This window comes from Sapajus apella, unplaced genomic scaffold (assembly GCF_009761245.1).
Source record: "Sapajus apella isolate SASKATOON/1434 unplaced genomic scaffold, GSC_monkey_1.0 scaffold22, whole genome shotgun sequence".
NCBI classification, from domain to species: Eukaryota; Metazoa; Chordata; class Mammalia; order Primates; family Cebidae; genus Sapajus; species Sapajus apella.
Window position 1 is genome coordinate 2,441,453 of NW_022436962.1, and position 17,155 is coordinate 2,458,607.

General features: G+C 36.4%; 1 long non-coding RNA gene across 1 annotated transcript in view; it reads right to left on the reverse strand.

The window, feature by feature from the left end:
* The window catches only part of LOC116558651, a 42,878-nt gene extending 34,728 nt beyond the window's left edge, over positions 1-8,150 (reverse strand). The window contains exon 1 of the long non-coding RNA XR_004272116.1: positions 7,924-8,150. This is a non-coding gene — a long non-coding RNA (uncharacterized LOC116558651). The remainder of the gene's footprint in view (positions 1-7,923) is intronic.
* Between the last annotated feature and the right edge of the window lie 9,005 nt (positions 8,151-17,155).

Genomic DNA, 17,155 nt, shown 5'->3' on the forward strand with positions numbered 1-17,155 from the left:
CATCTTACAGCTCTGATTTTCCTCTTTTCAACATGTAGTATAATCCATAAATACAACCAAATCACTAGCAGCTTAGTCTTTGGTTTGGTTTTTATCTTCCAGAGTTTCCCCCCACCACCCCCTTCACAAAGATTTGAAAAATTAACCCCTTTCTGTCCTCAGACTAACCAAAGAATGAATTTCCTCATAGTCACTGTTGTCAGCTTAAATCGTTAACTCTACAGGGCAAGAGGCAATTTGTAAAGTGACTCATAATCACCGCAGTAGTGATTGAGTGTTTCATTTTCTCCCAATATATTTTGAATAATGTCCTGATAGATAACTAACAGTAACAAGCCAATCAAACAATTACACAAATCAGCGAATGATGTTTCTTTTATGAATGTTTTTAAAGCGATATAATTAAATTAATATTTAAAACCTTACGAGGAATTTTTACTTCTGTTTTCCCATCACACAGTGGTTGTATTTTCTTGAGTTTCTAGATAATTCATAGGTACAATAAAAATGTCCATAATTAATTTTTGACATATTCTCCTAATTTCAGATTACTTGATACAGTTTATACCCTGATATTCTTATTTACATAGTGCCCTCTTTTCATACTTGTGTTTTGTTTTTCTAGGCCAACAATCGTTAAAGGAGAAGTTAGTTCCTTTAAGTTAAAACAGTAATTTCCCTACAGGAAATATATCGAATCAAGTATGAACCGCAAGAATGAATCGAGCATCTACTTCAAGTGCTTTAGTTGAGAGAAGCCTTCCACTCTGAAGTGGGCACACTTCATGAACCAGAAGTGAGAGCTGCCCAATCAAATTCAGTGTAATCATGTTATTCTGTCTGCAACACTGCAGATTTTCAGAATGCAAAGACATCTGCGTCTGTCCCTACATTTATCCTTTTGATGTCATGTCTACCCTGTTAACCCTGTTTCCCTTATAGTTAAAAGCATAGATTTTTAAAACAAAAAATTAATAAAACAGCTCTGTGTGTGAAATATAAACAGCACAATTAAGGGTGAGGTCCTAACTAAGCAGAAATGACTGGGAACGTAGCAAACTGGGTGGAAGTTCAAAGTGTGCTAGAGTCTGAAGAAGGACCCTTTGGAAAGGGCATGAAAACAGATAGAAACAGTGTCCCTGGAGAGTTAAAAGAGGCCTGGGTTTCTCAAGGATTCCTGTCCCCAACTGATTGTCACAGTCTTAGAGAACAGGAAAGAGGATATAGCAAGAGGCAGACATTTTGCACGATTGCAAAGCTTCCCTAACTGACCCTATTTTTTTAATGCTCTGTTCACCTACAGAATCAGGATACGTGAAAACAAACAGAGCAGTAAATCTCAACCACGACCCCACACACATAAAAGTATAAAAACTTATTTCAAAGATTAGTAAAAAGTGTCTTATTTTATGTAATATTTGTGATTGTGTATAATCTTGCAGAATCAAAACCTATTTTTCTAGAATAACATGGAAAAGGAGAAAATGGGATTAGTTCAGTGTTCTATTCCTTATTTAAACCTCTGTTCAGTTCATCTTAGCTTCAACCATCTGAAATTATAACACCAATGTAATTTTACCATTTTTCCTAAGACCCTATTATCCGTCACCTCCAATCTGCAAAGTTAGATTCAGCACCATTAAAATGTATAGTTTTAAAAAAAAAGCTAAGCTAGAAATATGTATATTTTAATACTTCTATGCTTGGGGTTTTTGATTTCTTAAGTTTCTAAAAATATTGTATTTATTTGGGACAGGAAAACAAGAATTGGCTACATCAGTGCCCTTAATTCCCTAATGGGTTTTTATAATTCATAAATAGATGGGAAAATCATCAAATATTGAAAAAATCTCATATTTTGGAAGCACAAATTGACTTGCACTACATATATAAAATTTATTCCCTGTATATAGAATGAATATGTATATATACATACACATATGTATAAAAAAGATAATGTCAGATATTTAATTTTATATGTTCGTAAAGAATTGACTTCATATATTGGTGGCTTAGAACATGCCTTCATATTGGTGAATCCCATGAACAAATACAGTTGAGTTTTCTCTGAAATTATGGTTTAAAAAAATTCAAATTGTTCTTATCATTCATAAGACTTGCATTTTTCAAACAATTAAAAAAACATGGCTTTTGATGATTAGGCATCACATATTTTTTGACAACTAATTGATTTGCTTAAGATATAAGATACCTGAAGAAGAGTGAGCGAGGAACACCAAATCAAATAGAGTGTTGCTGTGAGCTCACTTCAACATTTTTCAATAACATTGATAATTAATTTGGAGTTTTTCTTATCTCTATTATATATTTTTAAAATATGCACCTTTGGTTCATGGTTTTTTCCTATCCTTATTAGGCAAACAAATGTCAATATATCCAGATAACCTGTATTCATCTAACATTTTCACCATTCGAATAAATAATGTTTTTTGAAAAGAATTTGGCTCTTTGCACTTACAAATAAATTAAACAGATAAATATTTGAGTCAAGAATTTCTCAAAAAGAAAAAAAAATCTGGGAACTTAAATGCCCACTTTTAATACATGTGCAATTCCCTGAGCTATACTGAATATGGAGATCACCTTCTATTCTTGATATTTTTTTACTGGTCCAAGTTCAAATAAAATTTATATGAAGATATTTTTCTTTATAAAATGACTATACACATAACGAACAAAGAATTTTAGATCGTGAATATTTTCGTGGTAAATTTAAAAAGCCTATGTATCTTTAAAAAATACTGTTTTCTTAATTGACAAGAAAAATTTAGTACAATCATTCTTTCATCTTAGTTCAACCAATATTTTATTTTTTAACCAATAAAGTGCTTACCAGACAGTTGAAACTGTGTAAGCGAATAATAACTTTAAAAAAATTGCTTGTGATAAAATGATAGAAAAAAAACCCAAATAATTTTAATTGAGGATTACTCTTAGAGCTATATTAATATTAATAAAAATTAAATGCTTTTGATTAATCTAGATTGGCTTGTAAGGGTAAAACACAAAGACAAAACTGAGGCAGTGAGCCTCACAATGCCTCCACTGATTTCTCTACTGGCCCTTCCTCTGCACATGGTCAATTAGAATTGAAAATCCTGTGCTGATTTCATTCGCTGGAATTTTTAAGCAGGTCAGGAAGAAAGATGTTATTGAAAAGAAAAGTCTCATCTAAATAAGAAAGGAGCACGTGGCCATCTGGTCTTAGCTATACATATAAAAGTTATTTCAGCTGAACTGCAGGCTTGATGTTTAAAAAGATGTGCCAAAAATCAAACCAAAATCTGTTTACGGTAAAATATCCCAAATGTTTCTTTTTAAACTTTCAAATATGCAATACACAGTTCATTTCCTATCTGTGATTCATGAGCCCATTTGACCCCAGCGTCTCACTGAGCTTGACTGAGTTTTACTCAGTAGAACATTCAATCATTTTTAGAACACTTTTCCTTCATAGAGTGTCAACAAGACACTGGATCTTGTAAAAATTGTGAAAATAACTTTGATAGTTTTCACTCAAATTGATTTTGAGTATTGTCTTCATGTAGGATTGCAAGAATAAAATTTGAGACATGAAGCAGCCAAACCAGTTTCCCTTCTTTACGCATGGCAACTTGAGGTTCTTGTGCATTCTCTGCACAGTGCTCAGGCATCTACTCACAGTAATTTCAAGCCCTATGCCTAAAGGCTAAATTAAAAAAAAAATTCTCTTTTCATGTGGAGAAATGATAAGTGTTGAGTCTTCTTTTAGAAATCATTTTCATGGTAGTAAGAAACAGAGATGGTTTTAAAACATTTTATGCTGTTCGTCAAATTGGAGTCATATCTTTTGATACTATTTTTTGACATGAGGTATTTGCAGTAATTATAACATCAATACATTAATTCGTTCAGTATCTGATAACGCCCTTCTGTTAGTATAAATGTAGCTAGTTGAGGTCGCAATCTAAATTTTATCATATTGAAATACATTAATAGTCTTCAAAAACTCTTATAATAAAGTGACAACAATTATTTTGGGTCAGAAGACTATATTCAAATGCATCATATATACACTAAATATACTACATGCATGTAAGAGACATACATGATCATAATATCAACACATGCTAAAAAAGGATGTGGATTTAAGCTAAGTCTTCAGATAAATAATTGGATTAAGAATATTCTAATATATGAAACAAAATAGTCTTGACATATCCTTGAAATAAAATATCCATTTGTTGTTTTATACATCTGCTATGTTTGTTCTGCCATTTCAAATAAATCATTGCCATTGTGTAAGAAGAATAAACTGTACTATAGTAAATTGTTCTTTCTCCGTTATGCTCTGAAAAACCATTTGTTCTTGAATTGGCGTTACGTAGTTCAACTATTTCAATCAAGTCCATTATCTTCTTGTCTTTGAAAGACGCCTTTTCAGTAACCTGTATCCCCAATGGGCAATGTCATGTATTGTTTTTTGAAAGTAGGTAAAATTTAAATACAAATATTTGTTCATTTAATCTTTGATAAAGAAATTATATAATTAATAATCAGTCTTCTGCTATATGTTGGAAGAACTGTTTATGTAGAGTCAGGCCAAGAATTTCTTAAAGAAGTTATTTATTAGTTCATAATGGAGACTTACTCCATAGAATGTCATCTAACTTATGTCACTTGCTTTCTCTAAGTACAAAATGTGTCAGTTACATGTACTTTTCTTAACAAAAGCTTTTCTTAACAATGGTAACATGAAAGCAGAAAAAGAACGAAACATTTTTCATGTTTTTTAAAACAACACATTGGCAAAATGAACCTTATTAATTTGCTGACATATACATAGTGCTGTTTATACACATATGCTTTGAAAACCCTTTCAGATTAATTGCACCTTAGTATGCAAGAATGAAGAAGTTTTAACAGCAAATTCCAAAATTTCAAAAATTATGTATCAGATGCTTGGTATATAAAAACTCGTCAGTATAGCAGTCATTGTATTCTAATGAAGATTAATTTAAACTACATAACAAAACTTGGTAGTTAAGGGGAAGTATGTATACAGAATTGTTCTATATATACATCTCTAATCAGGCAGTATGTTTTGGTAAAACTATTAAACTTTCTTTACTTGAAATAAAATAATGTACTTTTAAATGTGTACATTAATAAAAATCAGAGCACATGTTTGGTGAGTAACTATCCAGTGTAAGACCCATCAAACAGACTTGAAAATAAATCCAAACACTGTACTAGTTCACACAAAAGTTAATTCAACTATTATCTAACCAGAGATATACCCTTATAAAAGCACATGAGAGAGAATTACTTCTAAATCAATGGTGTAAAATTATTCTTTCCTTAAGAAATAAAAGTACAAAGGATTTAATTGTTACCAAATATTAAGTGGCAAATAAAAAACACCAAATCATCCTAAATCGCAGTATTGTAGCATTTTCATCCAACTTGATTTCAAAATGCTCACCATTTCTACATCCTATTCATATCATTGAAATTCAGCCACCTTTCAAATATTCAACCAGCATATTAACAAGGCTTCCTAGAACCAGGAAACTCTGACTGACTACATATTTCTTGATAAACATACCCGTCCTGCCCCATAAACACATCTTCGAAAGAAAGATAGCTGCAAATAAAATAGTCCTTTCCTGTGGGTGTCGGTTAACCCCATGAGCACGTGAACTTCCTATGGGCACACACCCAACAGACATTAGCGATTAGGTGATTGAAAATGTTGCCCGCAAAGGCGAAATTTTATACACGATGACATCACCAGCTAACCTGGATTTCTCTGTGATATAATGATATAATTGCCTGGTTGAGTGTGTGCATCTTGAGCTACACAGAGAAAAAGAGACAGCGTGTGTGTGTGTGTGCGTGTGTGTGTGTGTGACAGAGAGAGAGAAAGAGAGGGAGAGAGAGAGATGCTTAAAGAACAGCATTATCAGAAATGGTATATAACCTTCTGCAAGGTTTGCAAGAATCTTTTGACAGACCTTTGACTTTTTCCAGATTTCATGCAGCCTAAGTTCATTCAAAAATGCATTCCCCACACAAACAAATTATGTTATGTTTAGTTGGCACGCTGTTAGTCCTAAAACATTCTGATAGGATCTGTGGAGATGAGATCTCCACACCAAATGAGGCATGTGCATCTGTATGATCTGCTGTGGGAGTGTTGCAAAGTCCCTTGAGACCTGCCTTTGAAAGGGGACGACGTCTTGGTTTCAAAGGTAATGAAAGGGTTAAAAATTGAGGCTGTCTAGGGTAAGAGAAAGGGGATATTGTTGTCTTTAATCTTTCCGCAGTATGTGTAAGACTTCCATCCCGGATCTGCACATAGCAGAGGAATAGGCTCGGCATGCATTGCGTGCAAGCTCCTTGATTGTAGAAGGGAAAAAAAATCTGGCTGCAGTCCAGACAGGCTGGAGCTCTGTTGATCATTATGTCTAGCCTTCAGGTGTCTCAGCACACAGTGGGCGGCGGTGGGGGAGGTGTAGATAACATGAGAGCAGACAAAGAAAAAAAACGGTGTATTTTTATAAGATTATGTGAAAATTTGTATGTATTTTCAAGTCCTCCTTAAGAAAATGAATCCGAACATCTTGGACTTTTATAATTAGAACACAGGCTCTGCTCCGGCAGCTCTCTTTAAGCCGTAATTAGTTATGTCTGGAGCCTTTGAATAATTCCTTTCAATAATTGATGGAGTTAATATTCTCTTTTAAAAATGAGGAGGATGATGTTTTTCACAAACTCTTTTTGTTGGAGCCTTTGTCATTCAAAATCTTCATCAGTCGGAATCACATTGATGTGATTTGCCTTTTAATTTCTTATAAGACTTAGCTTATAACTTTTTAAGGATTTGAACAATTCTAGAAGTAAAGGCATAATGCATTGCTAGATTACTCTAGCTGAATATAAAAAGAAAGCAGTAATACAGGAACATTCTCTCCATTTGTTTCCAATTATTTTATAAATTAAAAAACTGCCTTGTATGTTGCTTCTGTTTGGAACTCCATCGAAAAACCTTACTAAGAATGTAAGGAACTTAGATGCTAATCATATCTTTGCTGGCTAGTCAGAAGAAATGCCAAATTATTTTATTCTTCAAGCATTCTTCTATAAAGAAGCTTCCGCATGCTCCCTCCCCACCCCCACATCCTCACTCCACCCTATTAGGAATTGCAAAAAAAAAAAAAAAAATCTTTATACATGGAAGGCTAGATCCTAAGACAGAAAGCTGTCTTTTCCTTTTCTCTTTACACTGGCCACTTTCAGGCGCCTTCACTTCTGCTGGGACTTTATTTCACATTTTGTGGACTACAACACGGAAACCAGTTCGGTCTCTATCCTGATTATAAAATAAAAGTGGTGGTTAAAAAAGTGTATAAAGAAAGCCCTGGCTTGAAGCCATTGTTCAGATTTTAAGAGCTATTTGCCCCCAAGTGTCTTTGCAGTCTTTCATAGCTAATTATAATAACTGTCAGATGTCTGAAGTCCACGGTGCCCTTGTCAGTGGAGTCAGCAAAGTTTGTCTTTTATTTTTGGGAGACAGAGCAAATCTTATTAGACATAAAGAGCAAAAAGAAGTGAACTAAGTACATATGTGTGTGCCTTCATTTTTTCTTATGAACAAAGCAGCACACTAGAGCAATATTCCCATGTTCCGGCGTCCAGCCTCCTACAGCTACTCTTTGGAATGCCTGACTTTTATTTTTAATTCTTTATCCTTAACAGAATAAGGTATGCAACAATTGTCCCTGGAATGTTTTCCTGCCAGCTGAATACCCTTTAACATACACATAAAAGAGAACCCCGAAGAAATCTTTAAATATTGGATGTTTCTGACATAAAACTATTTTTAATCAGTACGCTTGACGGAAAGAAATGTATACTTACAATTTCAAAATGGTCATTTGCTTTAGTTCCTTGTCCGCAGAGGCAGAGCAGAGGCTTTTGCCAGACTGTCCATGACGCAGGTGCAGAATCCCTGTTTTCATGCCGGAGGAAGGTAGAAAGTGCTTTATAAAGTCACTCAGAACTCAGCCACTTGTGCCCAGACATCCCTTGCTCCTGTGGAAGCTGTACTATCTGCAGTTCTGAATTGAACTAAATTACAGTCCATGTGAAAGACAGGGGCAGTGAGTCATGTGAGAGATACACAGCTATCCTATTGGCCACAAAGACATAGCTTAGGCATTCTGCCTTTTCCACCATTGGTGAATAGTTAAAACTGAAAGCATCTAGATCCTCCTCTTAAGCTTATTTGTCCTTTATGTGTGGAAGAATGACTGTAGGATTTTACAGTGACAGAATTAGTTAAGAAAGGGGCTGAAGTCATCCTTCACAGAGACTGGTAGGAGGTGATTGGAAGCTCAGCTTTTTTAAGATTTCTTTTTTCTTTTTACCCCCCGACCTGCAGTTTTGTCTATGGTTTGCTTGTCTGCCTGTCAGAAACATGTTTTTTGTGTTTTTGTTTTTTTTTTTTTCCTCCCTTCAGTTAACTTTGGAAGTGACAGAAAGTAAATTATCATCATATTCCTTTGTGGAGCTGTCATGTTTTGAAGCACAAAATCAATTATTTTCAATGATGCATTTTCAAGTTTTATTTTTATGTTTACAGAGACTTTATTGCAGCTCAAAACTAACAAACTAAATTGTTCATTAGTAACACCCAAAACAGAATTAACTTTTGAGTAGTTATTACATTTTGGAGAAAGGAGGGGTAGAAATAACTATGGAAAATAATAAGGGGTTTTAACTAAGCAGAGATAAAGAAGAAATATATTTCTCCATCAAAGCCACCCTTTAATTTACCACTGTAGGTAAGGCAGAATGTCCAGAAAACTGCCAGTCAGATGGTATTTTTCATTTATGCTTGGATTCTTTAATTCACCTGATTCCTTAAAAATTTTTAAGTGTGTTTGTAAAGATTTCGAAGTTGTAAATTACCTTAGAAGTCATCAAATCTCACATTCGCTATGTTAAAGGCGAAGAAGGTAGCCTCAGACAGGACACTCTTCATAACACCGATCCACAGAGCTATGCAAAATAAATGAAGGACACATTGAAATAAATGCTTGTTAACTCTTACGTACCTACTAAAAGCCAGTTGCCTTCTCATTTCATTCAATAATTGTACAACCCATAGAATAAGTTTGACTACTTTTGTTTCTCCTTGGTAGAAACAGACTCAAATGTCTTACTACCGTGGTAGTGCTTGGATTTGAACCCATGTGGCTGATTTCACGCCTATTTTTTCCAACTTGGTATGTGTCCTTCCAAAGTAATGATGAGTATTACGTGTAGGTTCCTTCGTACTATAGGGCAAGTCATGTGCAAAACCCTTGAGAGCACCTCATTCAATCCTCACAGCTATGAATGAGTCAATTATTCTGTTATGCCCAGTTCATAGATGAGGAAATGAGGTGTATACTACTCAGTATTATATAGGTGGTTGTTGGCAGCATGTGACTCAAACCAACTCTTATCTGTTTTAGACACCATATGGATTCTCATCACAGTGTTGAATAAGGCTTTTTTTTTTTTTTTTGCCTAATATGATGGAATATTTTGGGGTAAATATGGAATATTCACTGTGGTCAAGTCAACGTCTGGGTCTATTTGGATCAGACCCAGATCAGACCATTAAGCGACCCATATGGCACTGGAAATAGGCGTCAGAGGAGTAGCCATGGAACCATGTTTGTCTTCAGGCTCTACAAGCAGCCTCACACAGGGTTTTGCAATTATAGGAGCTTCCATATCAGTTGAAGGGGCACACTCTCTCAGAACCTCAGCCTGGGTCTTAAGGAGTCCTACTGCTGGTTCAAAATCTGAAACGCAGTGTTTAATAGAGTAAGTATTGGACCCTTTCAAAAATAGTGTCATAAATTCCATTTCAGCCGGATATCAAGAGCCACCAAGGGGTTTCCTGAATTGTACCCCTCTTGCAGCAGCCGTAATCATACAAATGGGAAATTTGCATTGGCTCCCGCAACCCTTGTGTGGTTTGTTTGTAGACGGGAGGTGATTACTGAAGGGCAACTGCCTGCATCTTCATCTGCACTTTCTAAAGCACACATTGCTTTCGCTCACAGCATGATATGGGACAGGTTAGGCAGGTCCCAGATAGCATCGGAAGAGAGCTTTTAGCCCCCTTCTGTTTTGAATACTTTTTTCTTTCCATAAGTGGTGCTTCCATTCCTAAACAATCCAATCACCTACCTCATGCTCTCCCGAACCCTTACAGGTCAGCCCTCTCTTGTAGTGCGCGTGTGATAACATTATGTTATCCTTGTCATCGTCAAATAAGCTACTCTATTATACTGCAAATATTTCAAAGGCTGAGCTGTATCTTGTTATATTTTAATCCTGCATAATGCCAATCACAGTAGAGAGGAGATAATTTCTTTTTTGGCCTTCAGTGACCTATTCACTAGTATACAACAGATCAGAAATGAACCTGGTGAATTATGTGAACACATTTTTTTAAAAATTAGCACTTTAAAATAAAGTCTAAATAGATCAGGCACAGTGGCTCATGCCTGTAATCCCAGCACTTTGGGAGGCTGAGGCGGGTGGATCATGAGGTCAAGAGATCAAGATCATCCTGGCCAACATGGTGAAACCCCATCTCTACAAAAAATACAAAAATTAGCACACCTGTACTCTCAGCTACTCAGGAGGCTGAGACAGGAGAATCACCTGACCCCGGGAGGTGGAGGTTGCAGTGAGCCAGGATCACACCATTGCATTCCAGCCTCGCAGCAGAGCGAGACTTTGTCTCAAAAATAAACAAATAACTAAATGTAAAATAAAATAAAGTCTAAATAATTGATTCAGACAATGAAGAACAAATAGAAAAATTATTATAAGACCACAGACTCTCCCAAATATTGGTCTAAGTCCATCAGACACAACATTTGTACTAACTATACTGATGGTCATGGTTTTAGCACACATGTATCTCAGTCCTCTCTGCTGTCATTTATCAACTTCATTACTCTCATTTACTGTTTTTCAGGTCTCCTTTTTGTCTCTAGCTCTGCTCTAGTTCAGTGTTCACAAGGGCAATCTATTCAACACGCTAACGTCTCAGTTCAGTGACCTCCTCAATTTCGATGAGGTTCATCGCCATTCCCCATGACATCACCCATGCTCATGCGTTGAAGCTTGAAAAATTTTATTTTAAAATTGTAAAATCAAACTACCTACTTTCTAACCACCATCTTCAATGTTTCCAACTTTTTGCTCGTTACCCTCTCTGATACCTCCAATCCTTCGGTTTCTACGTTTGCTTCTTATCTATTGTGCCTTTCACTCCTTTTCTTCCCTTTCATACTTCATTCTCTCTTAGAATTTATGATTCATGATTTCATACAGTGTCTGGACAATATCCTAAAGGTTCTTGCCCTGCTTTTCTTCTGATGGCCCCTCCTCCCAAGAATTTCACCAGTCAAAACCAGATTTTGAATTAATCCAACTGTTAAACTTTTCTAAGCTATTCTGGGCTTTCTAAGAGCTGTTGGGGAGAAGTCTCTTAAGCCTAGAAAGGGTGTTACTATCAGCCAAAAGTCTCCAGGTTTGACCAGTTACCCAGTGCTGTATTAAAAATCTATGTTTCCACAGTCAACTCTTTTTATCTTTTTCCACAATGCTATCCAATCTTTGCTCTGCCATCTCTAGCCCCTGCTCTCACCAGATTGCATTGCCTTCTCCTTCTCAGGAGAACCAATGAACTTGCCAATATGCAAATTCATCTTTTTCTTATTTATTCTCATCACAATGGAAAAGTTGCTTTTCAAACTGTTCAAGGAAGATCACTCACTGTGTACATGGATATCAATCTCTTCTAACTACTTGGAAATTTTTTCGCAGGTGTATTTCTCTTTCTCAAATTGTCAACAGGTCCCTGCCTACTAAACTCATTGATATTAGCATTTTTAAAATGCTGGTTTTTTTTTCTTTTTAAATATTAATAAAAATCTCCTCCATAGATACCAGGTTCCTCTTCCTGTCTTTTACCCTTTCTGGGTAAATCTCTTCAAAGGTTTACGGATATTCACTATTACTACTTTTTTTCCTTTTGCTTCTCTACCCACTCAATCTGGCTTCTGTCCTCATCATACTGATTTTTGCCAAATACCTCTGTGCTACGAAATCCCATGAACAATTTTCAGTCTTTGTTTTCTCTAAAATGCTTGAGCAGCTGACCCCTCTCTATTTCCCCAGGTGTTCTCCTCCTTCAGCCTCATGTGTTCTGGCTTTTATCGCCTCTTCCCTATGTTATCTGTGTTTGCACCCCCTGTCTCTTGAATATTTGTAGTTTTCAGAACCTCCCATAGGCCATAGTCTCTTCTCACTCCACAAGACTCTCTTTCAGTCATCTCATTCACTACATAGTTTCATTTGCATCTGTACTAATGATTTCCACATTTCTATCTGCAGCCCAGATCTTTCTCTTGAGCACCAGAGCTATAGATCCCACTGTCCCTTCCCCTTGGAGGGTTCACTGATACCTCAAAGCCAATATGTCCAACACGGAAGTCATCATCTCGCCTTTAAATTGTGTAACGTGTATTGTTTCTTATCTCAACAAATAGTACCACTATCCACCAGGGGCCAAAAGACAGAAAACTTGAGGCTAATATTTACCTCTTCCTTTCCTTTACGTAGGCTTTCATATCCAACTGATCAGCATGCACCATAGGTCTCTTGCATCTGTTCGCTTCCCGCATCTCATTCATAGTAGGCATGCCTCAGTATCATTACAGTTAACATTGGCGTCCGCTTTCTCTCCAGTCTTGCTTAACCCCACTTCAGGATCCCCGTGACTACAACAAACTTGCAGCCAATTGGATCTTTTAAAAAGGCAACCTGATTCTTTCACTCCTCGGCTTACTACTGTTTAGTGTCCCCCATTACTCCTAAGGCAAAACTGTGAATGTCCCTGAGGAAGCCGCTTTTGTAAGCTCCAGTGTTTTATTTAAAAAATGCATGGCAATGTTTAAGGTACAAATAATATTATATTTTACTTAGTTAAGTCTCCTAATCTTGCCCTCAAAACCTTTTAAAATCTTCCAGTGAAGTGGAGGCATAATCAGAGGACAACATTTGTGCGGTGGCGTGAAGAACTTCCAAGGGAACTAACATTCTAGTCTTAGAATATGAAGACAGAGTAGATTCAATGTCTTTCTTCTTCAAGAGGATTGAAAGCCCACTCATAGCCACAGAGACCTGTTTTCTCTTCCCCCAGAAAAATCTCCTGTCTTTAAACTCTAGAGGAGTTCTAGGAAAGCTTACATATTTTTATATTGCTTCTTTCTCTTCCAAGGGTCTGTGAAAGAGAGGGCATCCGAAACATAAAAAGCAATAACAGAAATTACAAGGTTGGTTAAGTCAGATGACTTTCTAATTTTCTTGAGTTTTCCCCTTTTCTTTCATCACTCTGTTCCTTCTTCATGTTCTCCTGAGTTGATAGCAGAAAACAATTGGTCAGTGTGAAACCTACCTTTCTTTCTTCATTCCCTTCTTTCTCCTCTGAATGCCCACGGAGAAGTGAACATTGTGGGGCCTACCTTCGAAACAGACTTTAAGTGCAATTGCCTCTCACCATGTCTTTCGCTGCTTTGCGCACTGAAACCGCTATTATCCTCCACATGCATTATTGCAACCATCTTCATCTGGTCTACTCTTCCACACCTGCACTCACCCCCACCACAATATGTTCTCCACGCAGCAGCTAGCTTTTAAAACATAAGATATAGTATGTCCTTCTCTTGCTTAGAATTCCCCAGCTACTTCTCACTACATCTGCATTAATCTCCTGATTCATTGCTATGGCCTATAAAACACCACGGCATTCTGTCGGAGTCCATAACTCAGGCTCTGATCTCATCTTGTACCCACCCCTCTCTCACTGCACTGCAACCACATGGGCCTTCGTGTCTCAGATGTTCTGCGAGTTGTTTGATTAGCTGTTCCTTCTGCTGTCGATGCCCTTCCCCTCGATCTTCATCTGCTGGCTCCTCCTCCTCATCTGTATTTCTCTTCAAAAGTCACCGCTCAGACAAATGGTTTTTTGGGGATGATATCTACCCATCTACCCATCTAACTTATTCTCTGGTTTTGTTTTGCTTATTTTTTCACAGCAGTAATTATCAGAAAAAATGTCTCAGTGGTTCATTTACTAGTCTATTATCTCTCGTTCCCCATCTAAATAAGAGTCTTAGGAAAGAATGCTGGTCATCATTATTTTTTTCTCAAGTGCGTGGAACTTTCCGTTGCATATCATAGGCACTCAGGTCTTTGTTAAATGAATGAATGAATACTTAAGTAATCATAAAAATGATAAGAGAATTCAAGTAGTATATTTGAGGGGAAAAATCACCTGTCATAATAAAAATTATTCGTGTAGTTCTATATATTGAAAAAATAAACTATTGCATTATCACTGATGCAAAAATGTGTTGATGTTGAGTGTTCAGAGAACTATCTAACATTTTAATTTTCACTAGAATTTTTGTTGTTTGTAAAAAAATTGAGCTCAAAAATTCCTGATACACCTTATAATGGCCATTAAGCATAATCAGTTATAAAGAAGTTGATTGAGAAAACGAAACAGAGTAAAGTATGCAAAATGTAGTAGTAAGAAAAATAAAAATAATATCAACAAATTAATTTATGAGTCTGTTTTCCTCACTCTTTCAAAATTGTATCTGTGTGCCTTTTAATAATAGTTCAAGGCCAAATAGAGTGAAGAAAAAGTGTATCTATGTTGTTGTTTTATAAAAATATTTCTTTCTACATTAAAATGGTCAATTTCTACATTCAACTTTTTGAAGAAAAATCTGTTGAAAAATGAATGCTACTGATGGCAGAACTGGACATCCTAAACTACATGCTATTACATAAACCCAAAATACATACCACTTTAAAAATCCTAAAATGTCTTTAAGAAAACATACCAGACAGGCACAGTGGCTCACGCCCTTTAATCCTAGCACTTTGGGAGGCCGAGGCAGGAGGATCACCTGAGGTCAGAAGTTCGAGACCAGCCTGGCCAACGTGTTGAAACCCCGTCTTTACTAAAACTACAAAAATTAGCCAGACGTGGTGGCACATGCCTGTATTCCCAACTACTTGGGAGGCTGAGGCAGAAGAATAGATTGAACCCAGGAGGTGGAGGTTGCAGTGAGCTGAGATTGTGCCACTGCACTCCAGCCTGGGTAACAGAGTGAGATTCCATCTCAAAATAATGATAATAAAGAAAACATATTTACCAATAATAATCTTTTATATTAATATAGGACTTGATACCTCTCAAGGTTCTTTAATGCTTACTGTCACCTATATTCACAATAACACTATGAGGAAGGTGGTTCTAGTATTGTTATCTCCTTAATATAAAGAGAGAAACTGAGATCTGGAAAATATTATGATTGTTGGAAAGTCATAATGCAACATAGGAACAGCAGCATGTCTCATGACTATGAGATTGTACTGTATCTTGGACATGCAAATAAATTATCGGATTATGTTAAGACTTCTAATTTGACCTCAAACTTGTATTCTAAAGGGGAGATGATCATAAAAATAGCTACTTTTCACAGGTTTGCATACAACCTTTAGTTATATAGTTCTTACTAGTAATTTTGTCTGTTTTTTTGATTTTTGGGGTGGTCTGGGCCTTGAGTGGGAAAATTAGGATCAGATGAAATGAGAGTTATCTGAGCAGGAAGTTTCTTAACCATTCCGAAGTTACAATGACCACATATTGAAATATGTGGTCAGATCCTAGGGAGTTCAACTAACCATACTAAGAAAAGGCTTTCTCTTATTTGGAATTGAACTCTGTAAGAGATAACCTTTTCTGTGAACTCGGATTCTTTACCATTAAGTGGCTTGAAAGGCATTTGATTTTACTTGGTTTCGTATCCTTTCTTAACAGTGATAGCTCTATTACTTATGAGTACATAAAAGCATTCAGACAAAGAGAATTTCTCAAATATGTATATAATTCACGTAGAACACGTTTGAAAACTCATTGCTTTTTCTTTTTCTTTTCTTTTCTTTTTTTAAGATTGGGTCTTGCTATGTTGCCCAGGCTGGTCTCAAACTCCTGAGTTCAAGTGATCCTGGCTAACCCTCTTGAGTAGTTGAGACTACAGATGCACACCACCACACTTGGCCTGTTTTTCATTTTTCATGTGGCTGCTTTGACATCATGTGGAAAAGAGAAGATAGGCAGTCTCCCAATTTCCAGTGCCTTGGCTGACAAAAGGCAAAGTATATTTTCTGTTGTCTTCTAATCACAGGGAAACAGCTATGTAGACAGCATGCAGCCCGTGAACAGATAGTCTATATTTTAGAATTAAATTGAGTAAAACAAAGTATCATTATTGCCTAGTCTCAGATTAAAATAACACAATTATATCAAAGAGCAATGTTTTTATTAGAGTTTAAATTTCACTTATCAAGACATCGTTTGGGCTTTTGTGTCTAGATAGCAAACAGGAATCCTTCTCCAAAATTAACTAACGCACGTGAAGTACTTGGAACACTGTTAAAATACAGATTCTGATTCTGCAGGTCTGAAGCACAGTTTAGTATAAAAACACAGCAAAAAACAAACAAACAAAAACACAGCCAAAGGTAGCGATTATGTTTTTGAGCTCTTGATCATTCAAGAGCTAAGTGAAAGAATACCAGAAATAAAGTTGTTCAATTCTGCATGTCTAACAGTCCCCCGGTGCTGCAGAATCTGCTGCTCTGCTGAGCACACTCATTAGCAAGGCACTGGGAACCATTTAGAAATCTTAGGGCATAACGTCAGAGGCCACCTACCGAACTTAATAACCATCTCCAACAAGAGAGTTCCTCCCACTCTTCCCCCTTTGCTTCCTTTTTATCCTCTGTGTCAATTCTTGTCCTCACTGTCTGACTTTTATCATACCTTGTTATCACTTGACTGTGCATGATAACTTCAGGCCGCAGCAATTCTTGCATCATCATCAGTCACATACCAGCAAAACAGAATTTATAAAAACCCAGTGGAACCACTCCATAACTCCTAACGCAAGTCCCGCTTCCGGCTCTCTCACTTATCTATCCATGGAGTTACATTTGT